Source organism: Crinia signifera, chromosome 12 (assembly GCF_055691185.1).
Source record: "Crinia signifera chromosome 12, ASM5569118v1, whole genome shotgun sequence".
In the NCBI taxonomy this organism is placed as follows: domain Eukaryota; kingdom Metazoa; phylum Chordata; class Amphibia; order Anura; family Myobatrachidae; genus Crinia; species Crinia signifera.
In genome coordinates, this window is record NC_139228.1 from 67,342,680 (window position 1) to 67,355,090 (window position 12,411).

General features: G+C 49.3%; 1 protein-coding gene across 3 annotated transcripts in view; it reads left to right on the plus strand.

The window, feature by feature from the left end:
* The first annotated feature begins 4,755 nt into the window (after positions 1–4,755).
* GNG2 (G protein subunit gamma 2) overlaps positions 4,756–12,411 on the plus strand; it is a 73,627-nt gene continuing 65,971 nt past the window's right edge. Inside the window, exon 1 of one of the 3 annotated variants that reach the window (XM_083167250.1) lies at positions 4,756–4,852. The gene's annotated coding sequence lies outside the window, so the exon portion shown is untranslated. Of the gene's footprint in view, positions 4,853–5,157; positions 5,290–12,411 lie in introns of those variants that run through there. The other 2 variants (XM_083167255.1, XM_083167251.1) reach the window with 2 other exon arrangements.

Genomic DNA, 12,411 nt, shown 5'->3' on the forward strand with positions numbered 1-12,411 from the left:
GGGGTACTGTGGGGACCGAAGCCCCGGGCCCCGGCAGACAAGGGGGCCCGGGGGCAGGGCCGTCTTTTCGTATGGGCTTAATGGGCACTTGCCCAGGTGCCCCAGGTGTATAAGGGCCCTACGCTGATAGCTGAGGATTCCCTTTTCTCAGGGATACCAGAATTTTGAAAATCGGCCCTGGGGAACTGGAGATATCCAACTTCAAAGCCGCAGTCCACATCCAACCTGTTAATTGCTATTCCCAGTCATATTTATCAGGTTCTCTCTGACCTAGAGTATATTCCAAAAGCTGGGACTCTCCCCGTTCTGTTGACACTAGCCGCATGTCTCTATCATGCCTAGAACCAGAGATATGAATAACAAGAAAAAGGAGTGAGTGGTGCGAAAAGGAGTGAGTGGTGCGCTATCAACAGCGGCTGGCACTGGGTTGTCAGACCCAAATGGTATAAAGGAGAAAAAAGGTAGTGTGCCAGCGCTGGCTGAATAATTAGAAAGACCAGACGGTATCTCAAAAATATTACAAATTTAATTTACACATATATAAAAACAATCAAGAAAAATAATAAACACATAAAGTTAATAATAATGATGAAATTGAGATTATAAAATGAGCACAAGATGCTTGATGAGTATTGCGGAGCTCCACACTTGTGGAATAAGAAATATAAGTAGGTGATATTACCATCTGTAGATTGGGGTGTATTATAAGGAAACACCTGAAGAATGGTGATGACAAAGTCCCATTGCAGATGACTTGGATGGAAAAGCAGGTAAGATTCTCCCTATTTGGCGTCTTCTCCTTGTAAGGACTGGATGATTAGGAACTGGCTGGAGTCCCAAAAAGAATTTGTAATCCAATAGAGAGATTTTTAGGAGATAATGGACGTCTGTGGGAGATGGGGCATCACTTTCAGAGATGGAAAATGAAGATTATATGCAGCTCAACGCGTTTCCCCGGATGTTTACTGTCCGGCTTCCTCAGGAGCAAGTGTGTGGAGTGAGCTCTGGGCTCAGTTTAAATAGCAGAGAGCTAATTGCTCATTACATGCATCTGTGCGTCAGTGCTCAGGTTTAAAATATAAAAGATACAAATACATTGGAATAAGTAGAATGAGAACCGTCTGGATTTAATATTAAAATAAAAAAATGATATAGGAGGCAGCAAATATGAAATACACATGGTTAAATACCCATTTAGAAAATATTTCGAAAATAAACACATAGTATTAACCTATGACCTATAGGTCACATGATCGCTTGTCAGTGTAGATAAAATCTAGGAAAGCTGAATCAATACATTATAAGTACATTATAATTTGAGTATGGGGGAAGTACCTGGTGCCGGATGGAGCATACAAGAGACCACCGCCCGCCGCCGATTGCCGGTATCGGCGAAATGGGAGAGGGTCCACACGCATGTCTCCTCCGGCGTCTGAAGCGTTGCTAAGAAACGACGTGAGTATGACGCGACAACGTGTCGCGTCACTCAGCGTCGTACAGCAACTTAGCCTGCGTCCCGCCCGCCGCCCAGCATAACAGGCAAAGATACGTCAGCCCGATCACGTGGGGATATACACGTATGCGGTTCACCTTGTTGCTGAGTAACGGGAAGGGACGCAAGCTTGGTAGATGTATCATACCATTCAGGAGAAATCCACCACGAGGGATTCAACAGGATACAGCCCCCAGTGACTCTTACGCATAAAGGAGGGGTTAGATGACATAGAAATTGGATAGATATACACTTTTGTCAACATGAAGATATTCGTATATTGTAGAATAATAATAATAGTTATCCTTATGTAATAGACATAAATCTCTGTCTATTACATAAGGATAACTATTATTATTATTCTACAATATACGAATATCTTCATGTTGACAAAAGTGTATATCTATCCAATTTCTATGTCATCTAACCCCTCCTTTATGCGTAAGAGTCACTGGGGGCTGTATCCTGTTGAATCCCTCGTGGTGGATTTCTCCTGAATGGTATGATACATCTACCAAGCTTGCGTCCCTTCCCGTTACTCAGCAACAAGGTGAACCGCATACGTGTATATCCCCACGTGATCGGGCTGACGTATCTTTGCCTGTTATGCTGGGCGGCGGGCGGGACGCAGGCTAAGTTGCTGTACGACGCTGAGTGACGCTACACGTTGTCGCGTCATACTCACGTCGTTTCTTAGCAACGCTTCAGACGCCGGAGGAGACATGCGTGTGGACCCTCTCCCGTTTCGCCGATACCGGCAATCGGCGGCGGGCGGTGGTCTCTTGTATGCTCCATCCGGCACCAGGTACTTCCCCCATACTCAAATTATAATGTACTTATAATGTATTGATTCAGCTTTCCTAGATTTTATCTACACTGACAAGCGATCATGTGACCTATAGGTCATAGGTTAATACTATGTGTTTATTTTCAAAATATTTTCTAAATGGGTATTTAACCATGTGTATTTCATATTTGCTGCCTCCTATATTATTTTTTTATTTTAATATTAAATCCAGACGGTTCTCATTCTCCTTATTCCAATGTATTTGTATCTTTTATATTTTAAACCTGAGCACTGACGCACAGATGCATGTAATGAGCAATTAGCTCTCTGCTATTTAAACTGAGCCCAGAGCTCACTCCACACACTTGCTCCTGAGGAAGCCGGACAGTAAACATCCGGGGAAACGCGTTGAGCTGCATATAATCTTCATTTTCCATCTCTGAAAGTGATGCCCCATCTCCCACAGACGTCCATTATCTCCTAAAAATCTCTCTATTGGATTACAAATTCTTTTTGGGACTCCAGCCAGTTCCTAATCATCCAGTCCTTACAAGGAGAAGACGCCAAATAGGGAGAATCTTACCTGCTTTTCCATCCAAGTCATCTGCAATGGGACTTTGTCATCACCATTCTTCAGGTGTTTCCTTATAATACACCCCAATCTACAGATGGTAATATCACCTACTTATATTTCTTATTCCACAAGTGTGGAGCTCCGCAATACTCATCAAGCATCTTGTGCTCATTTTATAATCCCAATTTCATCATTATTATTAACTTTATGTGTTTATTATTTTTCTTGATTGTTTTTATATATGTGTAAATTAAATTTGTAATATTTTTGAGATACCGTCTGGTCTTTCTAATTATTCAGCCAGCGCTGGCACACTACCTTTTTTCTCCTAGAACCAGAGATATCAGCCTTCTAGCAGCCGGTCCCTGCTCCAGCTCCAAACGACTGGTGTACAGTTTTATATTTTTTTCAATGGATTGCTCTGGCTCCTGATCTCTGATCCCCAAGTCCCCAGCACCTCCTGAAAGTTGGGACTCTAGGTTTTTATACTATTGAAGGCCTAAGAAATCTATTTCCAGATAATGGCGATATCTGCAGTCAAACAAGCTGCACTTCCACTGCAAAATTACGAATATTAAGCCCACTCCATTATCCAACCCTCCCCTGCGTATAAAACGGGATGCAGTGTAAATCCCGGCGTTCAAAATCCCGACGCCGGTATCCCGACACTTTCTCCCTCCGTGGGTGTCCAAGACACCCTCGGAGGGAGAATAAATTAGTGGGCCGAGCGTAGTGAGGCACCGGGCCTGCTGCGTGGCGAGTGCAGTGAGCCCGCAAGGGGGGGCGATCCACGTCCCCCCCCTTGTCGGGATTTCGGTGGTCAGGATTCCGGCGTCGGGATTTTGAACGCTGGGATTTAATACTAAATCCTATAAAACACCTCCTACCTCCCTGGAAGTCATTTACAAGGGACCCTTCATTCAGCTCAGTGCCCCCTTCCGCACGCTAGTGTTCACCCTCCCACCACCTTTGCAGTAAAGGAATAATTAGCAGAAGTTACTGCTCCAGGTCCTACATGTTGAATGGAAGATAGAGCATACCTCCCAACAGTCCCGATTTTAGCAGGACAGTCCCGATTATTAGGGCCTGTCCCTCCCGTGGCCGGCAATGTCCTGTGGTGAGGGGGGCTGTTGGGAGTCCCCCCTGTCGGCTGCTAAGCAGCGGGGAATAAATGCTGTACGCATGCGCACAGCGTCTATTCCCGCGGGCTGGGGGCATGGCTAGAGGCTCATAGAGCCTCTGGGTCATGCCCCCATAGCGGCAAAATGGGGGCGTGGCCTCGCGCGCGGGGGGGGGGGCGCGAGTATAGGCCATTACGTCCCACCTCCGGCACATCCTAAGTTGGGAGGTATGGATAGAGCACCCCCTGCCACCCGTGGGACATCAAAGCTGCTGCTGATAGCACCCCTCACCCCTAGGAGGGGAGATTGGGTAAGGGCCCCAGTGCATTGCTTTGCCCAGGGGTCCACACTGCTGTTAAGACGGCTCAGCCCGGGGGCAGTGGCGGGCTGGGTTGGGGGCAGTGTAATTTAAGTGTTGGAATGCCGTCTCTGACTGCAGGACATATGCAGAGGAAGGATGCCGCTGCTCAGCAGCTAAAGACATAGGGCCAGATGTACCAAGCTACAAAAGTGATAAAATGGAGAATGATAAACAACCAGCCAATCAGCTCCTGCCTGTTATTTTTTAAACTCAGCCTGTAACATGACACATAGGAGCTGATTGGCTGGCTGTTTATCACTCTCCATTTCTCACTTTTTTGAATCTTGATAAATCTGTCCCATAGGGTGGTAGGAACTAACAAAAAATGGCTGCCCCCATAGCAGGCTACATAAAGATGGCCGCTGTTCACCAATGAGAAGCCAGGATTTCTTTCCCAGCACCTCGGCTAAAAGTAAAACAGGGGGCGGGGCTTATCGGCACTTGTGGTTTTGGAAGAGAGGGGCAGCTGCCTGATAAAGGTTTTCTGCAGCCCCTGGACTCGATCTAGAAGATAAAGGTCAGATGATGTTGTCGATGAGAGAAAAGTGAGAGGTGGGCTGAGGGAAGCATGTGCAGGGCAAGCAAAAGTGTAATGTGTGTAAAGTATGTATGAGAAGCAGGTGTAAGTCCAGGGGTAGTGTAGTGTGTGTACAGTATGTGTGAGAAGCAGGTGCAAGTCCAGGGGTAGTTTAGTGTGAGAAGCAGGATTTGCCGTAGTGTGTGTGTGAGAAGCAGGTTGGTATAGTGTGTGGGGTTAGAGTTGGTATAGTGTTAGCAGGTGCATGGTTAGTGGTAGTGTTGTGTGTTCATAAAGCAGGGTAAGGTGGAGTGGGTCCAGGGTGGGGTAGTGTAGTGTGTGCGGGGTTATGGTTAGCACCTGTCCTGTGCCCAGACCATGTAACTTTGTGCAATACTGGAGAAGAGAACCTGAGGAGGAGGACAGCACTACAGAAAGTGAGTAATTAAGGACAAATGAAGTTTATTGGAAACCTCCAATTACTTAATTAGTCATTAGAGGTGTCCAGAGGTTCCAGACAGCTTTTATTAAAATATGAAATTTGGACTTGCTAAAAATAAACTTGCACCCAACTGAGTATAAAAAAAATCTTGCATCTGTGTTTGCACCCCACTGGTTCAAGATTATTTTTGTAAACTCGCACCCAATTGCTGTTTAAACCACACCCACATTACATAAGTCACGCTCCAACATTACTGTCACCCCTATTTTTGCACTGCATTTTTTCCGTGAAAAGCTGGGCCACTTACCAACGCCTGACCCCCAGGCTGAAAATTGCCAGCCAGCCTCTGCCTGGGGGTCAGCAATGTATATAGGTGGCGGTGCAGATTCCCCGAGCAGTGACCATTCACGGCCGCCTAAACCCCACCCACGAACTTCCTGTGCTCCTGCCTGGCTGCAGCGGCACAGAGCTGTCCCGCCTGCATGTGCGACCTGGGAGTTGGGCTGGCTGTTTGCAGGCTGTGCAGTAGTTGGGGTAGGCATTTACAATTTTATAAAGACACTAGGTGATTCATCGCGCCCTACGGGCGCACTTCACTCCGGCGTAAGGGGCTACGTCCCTTAATTTGTGAACATTTGTATTGTGAGAAATATGGTTAGAATTGTATGAAAGATGCCCTGTATTGCAGCTTCTGGCAGTGGGTGAGGGTCCAGCGTGGCAGCACAGGAGTACCGGACGGTGGCCCTGAGTCAGTGTCTCCTCCTACTGGGTGGGAGTTAGGGTGCATGAGAGCAGGAGGCTGGGATATGAGGCATGATAGGGGTATGTGGGCAACACAGCGTCAGCGATTACCCAGTGGTGGAAGTTACGGTTCAGGAGAGCAGGAAGCTGGGTAGTGATAGGGGTGTGTGGGCATACGGGGGACTAAAGAGGGTGGTGGACACTGTGCAGCTTCTGCCAGTGGGTGAGGGTCCAGCGTGGCAGCACAGAAATACAGGAGTCAGTGTCTCCTCCGACTGGGTGGGAGTTAGGGTGCATGAGAGCAGGAGGCTGGGCGGTAAAGCATGATAGGGGAATGTGGGCAACACAGGGTGAGCGGGTCTCCACTGGCGGAAGTTACGGGGCAGGAGAACAGGAGGCAGGGCAGTGTCCTCCCACATTGATGGCAAAAGTATTCAACATCGGCCATAAACCATCGATTATTTGAAAATCATTGATGGTCGATGGGCATCCCTAGAACTGGAGGAGGGTGGGGGACAGTATGCAGCTCCCGGCAGTGGGTGAGCGTCTCCTCCCACTGGGAGGGAGTGAGCGTGCATGAGAGCAGGAGGCTGTATAATAGTGGTATGTGGGCAAGACATTGATAAAAGTTGTGGTGCTGGTGCAGAGGGCAGTGGGGAAACCTGCAGTGCGGCAGCCAGGGCCGGATTTCCCACCTAGGGGCGGTACCTGCTTGTGGTGGTACAGGATCCCCCATTGTCACGGGGGTACGTGAAATGCGGGAGCGGGGGCCGCGGTGGTCCGCTGGGGGGTGGAATTGCCGGAAGGGGGTCTGCAAATTGCGGGAGGGGGGGTGGTGTGTGGGGATCCGCGGGAGGGGGCGGGGGTCCGCAAATCGTGGGCGGGGGGGCTTGAATCGTGGGAAGGGGGGTCCGCAAATTGCGGGAGGGGGGTTGTTGGGGTTAGTGAATTGCGGGAGGGGGGGTTGCGGAGGTCCGTGAATTGCGGGAGGGGCGCGTGGGGTGCCGTGAGTCAAGGGGGGGGTGGTGCGGGGGTCCGTGAATCACGGGAGGGGTCATGAATCGCAGGAGGCGGGGGTCGTGGGGGGGCTGCGAATCGCAGGAGGGGGGGTGTGGGGGGTTGCCGTGAATTGCATGAGGGGGGCGTGAATCAAGGGAGGGTGGGCGCAGGGGGGTGGTGCGGGGGTCCGTGAATCGCGGGAGGGGGCATGAATCGCGGGAGGGGGGGTCGTGGGGGGTTCCGAATCGCAGGAAGGGGGGTGCCGTGAATTGCGTGAGGGGGGCATGAATCGTGGGAGGGGGGGTCCCCGAATGTGTGAATTACGGGGCGGTCGCAAATCGCGAGAGGTGCCGAGGGGGCCCGCAAATCGCGGGAGGGGGGCGCTACGGGGGGTTCCGTGAATCGCGGGAGGGGGCGGCGCGAATTGCGGGAGGGGGGTGCCGTGAATCGCGGGAGGGGGGGTCGCGGGGGGCCCTTTTAATGCCGGGAGGGGGGGTCGCAGGGGTCCCGCGAATCGCGGGAGGGGAGGATGCAGGGGTCCTGCGAATCGCGGGAGGGAGGGGTCGCTGGGGTCCCGCGATTTGCGGGAGGGTCGCGGAGGTCCCGCGTTTCGCGGGAGAGGGTGGTCGCGGAGGTCCAGCGAATCGCGGGAGGGGGTGGTCGGGTCTGGGACGGATATTAGACAGCACTTACATCGACAGCCATTACATCGACACCATTAGTTCGACAGCTCAATAGGTCGACATGGTTTTAGGTCGACATACCATTAGGTCGACATGTCATTATGTCGACAGCTCACGGGGGTCCTGGCAGAGGGTAGGGATGTGCAGGAGTAATGGTGGCTGTGGAGTAATGGTGGGTGGTGGGCGTGTACTGTAGCCCTGGCTGGGCGGGGGGAGGTGATGTCAAGGGGGTGGAACGTCAGACACATGAAAGTGAAACTGTTCTACACAGGAACGTTCTCCACAGGGGTTGAGTGACAGATCTGGCTAAATGGTACTTATGAGTTATCCGGGCGCCCGATTTCTAAATCGGGTCGGATCGGGCACATCGCATCGCATCGCATGCGACCATCGGATGCGATGCGATGCGATGCGATGACCCGATTTTTCCATAGGAATCAATGTTAAAATGGACAGAGTCCATTTTAACATGGAATTCAATGGGAAAAAGGGGTCCTTTTCATACCCCTACTATCCAAGTGGGCATGGAGTTGGATATAAACCTGTGGCGAGCGTAGCGAGCCACCGCGCCCGAAGCGTGGCGAGCGGACACAGAATACCGTCCCCTCGCGGGGCTCGCTTCGCTCGCCACGCTTCGGGCTCGGTGGCTCGCTACGCTCGCCACAGGTTTATATCCAACTCCATGCCCACTTGGATAGTAGGGGTATGAAGAGGACCCCTTTTTCCCATTGAATTCCATGTTAAAATGGACTCTGTCCATTTTAACATTGATTCCTATGGAAAAATCGGGTCATCGCATCCGATGGTCGCATGCGATGCGATGCGATATCGTATCGCATCGCATCTGATTGTATGCCTTAACTTAAGGCATACAATCAAAAAATCGGGCGTCCAGATAACTCATAAGTACCGGCTAAATATATAAGAGATGATTGTACACTAATTGATACCCACCCCTAGTTGTAGCTTCTTCCACCTATGCCCCCCACCATCCACCTATGCTCACTGGGAGAGGGGGGCCCTGACAGTTTTGTCAGTCCCGAGCACCACGGTTTCTGATGGCAGCCCTGATGCTCACCCGGGCTCCTCGATTTCATAGCAAAGTGTTGAGCCCTGCTTTATACTGTATGGTAATGTAGGCTATAAGACCTCGGAACACATGATCGATAAGACGCCTGTTGTGATGTCCCATCGCATCTGACTGCATCGTGGTCCTAAGTGTGTTTTTTTTTTTTCAGCACCCGATGGCGCATGCCATCTGCAATGCCACATTGGGTGCTGGAAGAAGGCTGGCGGCGGTGGAGTGCAGCGCTGTGAAGGAGCGCTGCCAGCCCTCCTGCGCCCCGCTCCCCGAACCCGCCATCAGCACTATGGCCGCCGATTGCATTGCAAGCTATCGCATTTGGTTAAAGACCACATGCAATTACATAGATATTATATGCAGAACATAAGAAATCGCAAATCGCGTCGTTGGTCCCATTCAACCTGCATACGATCCATTGATTTTTCATACAGATGCGGTACAAATTGTATGCAATATTGCTTTAATGTATGGGAAGTGTTACGGTTTGCTGGGGCTCCTGACATACTCTGAGGCCTGTTAGGGGGACCCCTGGGGCAAGCTTTTGGCAACCACCCGCTCCATGCAGACATCGTATGCCTGCATTCGCATGGGGACGCTCAGCGGTTTTCTGGGCGCACCCACCTTTTTTGTGGGCACGCCAGCCCCCTGCCCCATCCTGCTGTGTGCGAACGCCTCGTATAATTCCTATGCAGGAGGGAATAGCCCCATCAGTAAGGTGATGGCTTCTAGTGCAATAGGTGAAGTGTTCGAATCCTAGTTGTCAAACTTGTTACATATATGTTTATTATAGAGACAGTATATGTACAGAGACTAGAGGGGGGAACCGGCACAGAAACAATAACCCCGGCTAGCAATTACCTAATTAAGTTAATGAAATGGTATAAAATATGAACGAATACAATCTGTGGCACTGAGATGGGGCAGCAACTACCTACCCATGTGTTATCAACCTGGGACCAAATGTACACAAATGAGAATAAACAGGTATAGCGCCCCACTTTTAGGGTCAAACACAAGGGTACAATAATACTCTTCCGTATGGGTGTATATCCAAGGGTTTGTCTGCAAAACTTTCCCTCCGTACGGAACCTGCAATAAAACCTAAAAGAAAAACAATGTGTTGTCCAATTTTTAGTGTGAAAGTCCACTCCCCATGAGGTTTCCCGAAGAATATGGCCTCTTCACAACCCTCTTTTTCCATGTGATCTGCCTTGCTGATTTATTACTGGTTCACCACGTGCTACCAATCATATAGTATTCGTACATGTACAGTATGCTTACATGCAAACAGTAAATGTCAAACACATCAAGGCTTCTTTTCAAATTGGTGTTCTTACTTGTATGCTTACATTCATATGTATAGGACTCCTCACATTAAGGTATCTTTTATCATACACTCGGGAATTTGGCCACCTAGAGATTTGCTCTATTACATGGGTTTTCACCTGTGTAAAAGGGTCGATCCGGGGCTACAAATGCAAGGTTATTCGGCCGGCGCTGTCTGTAACTAGTATTACACTATTGTGCGTTCATTTCCAGTTCTCTATCGCCATCTACTGACAACACGCACACCTTGTTTCTTTCATTCCTGGAGAAGGGTATACGGTCATAGGGTATACTCAGCAAAGGTTGACACCTGAAATAGGTGCCTAAGGTCGACAATGGCTGGGTAGACAGTCAAAAGAGCGACATGGGTTTTTCACTTTATTTTTAAGCCTACATGCTCTACCATCCACTAGGTCGTGAAGGGGAAAATGGAGTAGTGTGCCCCGAAGCATGGCGGGCGGACGCAGTACACTTAGACGGTGTCAACTCTGTCAACATTCGTGACAAAATAAGTGAAAAACCCTTGTTGACCTTTTGACTGTCAGCCTAGCCATTGTTAACCTAATGCTTGTGTTGACCTTAGGCATGTCGACCTAAGCCATGTGTACCTTCAGTGGTCGACACAATGGCCCATACCCTGGAGAAGATGCTTGACATTTTGCAGCACCACAGTTATTTCCAGAACCGTGCACTTTACAGCTCTTCGATCCCATACCTCCCAACTTTTGCTCTGAAACAATGTGTGGCCATCAAAACGGTGAGGTTCGCCGCTATATACAGTGGGCTCGTTGCAGTGGCGGAACTATAAAATTTGCTCCCCCAAGCCAAAAAAGTTACCCCCCCCCCCAAATATGGCTCCCAGTTTTAACAGTAAAAATGTGCCCCACTAACCGATATTTTAAAATGTGTGGCCTTGCTTCAAGAGGTAATGCCCTTTACAAAAATACCACACACTGCAAATTCCCATTAACAATATGTCACCCATCGTAATGTCCCTTAAACATTATGCCACACACCGTAATGTCCATTACACATTATGCCACACATCGAAGTGACCATTACACAATATGCCAGGCAAATTTTCGTAAAATAGGGACAGTGCGTGCCAAAAATTTACGTTATTACTGTTAAAATTTACACCGTTATTACTATTACACGTCACACGCCCATTGCATAGTATACCGTATGCCATAATGACCATTGCCAAACGTTATGCCGCACACCGTAATGCCCATTACACATTATACCAAGCACCATAATGCCCATTACACGTTGCGCCTCAGACCGTGATGACCATTACACATTACGCCTCACAGCATGATGCCCATTACACATTAAGGGGTTTATTCTAGTTCATTCTTTCTGACAAAATCCTTCTTAGATGGACAAAACCATGTGCACTGCAGGGGGCAGATGTAACATGTGCAGAGAGAATTAGATTTGGGTGAGTTATTTTGTTTCTGTGCAGGGAAAATACTGACTGCATGATTTCACACTTCAATATAGATCTCACTTTGAAGAAAAACCCCACCCAAATCTAATTCTCTCTGCACAAGTTACATCTGCCCCACCCGCAGTGCACATTGTTTTGTCCATCTAAGAAGGATTTTGTCAGAAAGAATGGACTAGAATAACCCCCTAAGTCACACACTGTGATGCCCATTACACATTATTTGACACACGCTGTAATGTCCATTACATATTATACCACACACCATAATGACTATTACATATGATACCACATAATTGTCGCTTACCTACATGTTAATTGCTAGTGGTTTCATGCTTGATGCCAGGGCTTTCATGCTCAATGCTAGGTCCTTCACACTCGATACCATGGGGAATTGCATGCTCCTAGGGCTCAGGAGGACTCTTGGACAGCACACACAAGGCTGGAGCTTGGAGCACAGTAGCACTGGACCCCCCCCCCTGGTGTGTCGTGGGGGTGAGAGCAGGTGTGGTGATGGGGGTACTGTGGTGACAGGGGGCTGTGAGGTGAAGGAGGTGAGAGCGGGTGTGGTGAGGTGACAGGGCGAAAGGGGATGAGGTGATGTGGGGTGAGAGGGGAAGAGGAGAGGCTAGGGAGAGGAGGCAGGCCTCTTTCTTTTACTAGCATAGGCTCACAGGGCTCGCCAACACCCATGCAAGTCTCCATCTCCCTCTCCCCTCCGCTGCTGCAGATGTCCAGCAGAGCGTGTCCCCGGGGACCCACTCATTTTGTGAAAGTGAGTCCCTGGTCTGCAACTTAGAGTAAAATAGGCACTATAGCACATATGTGTGGTCA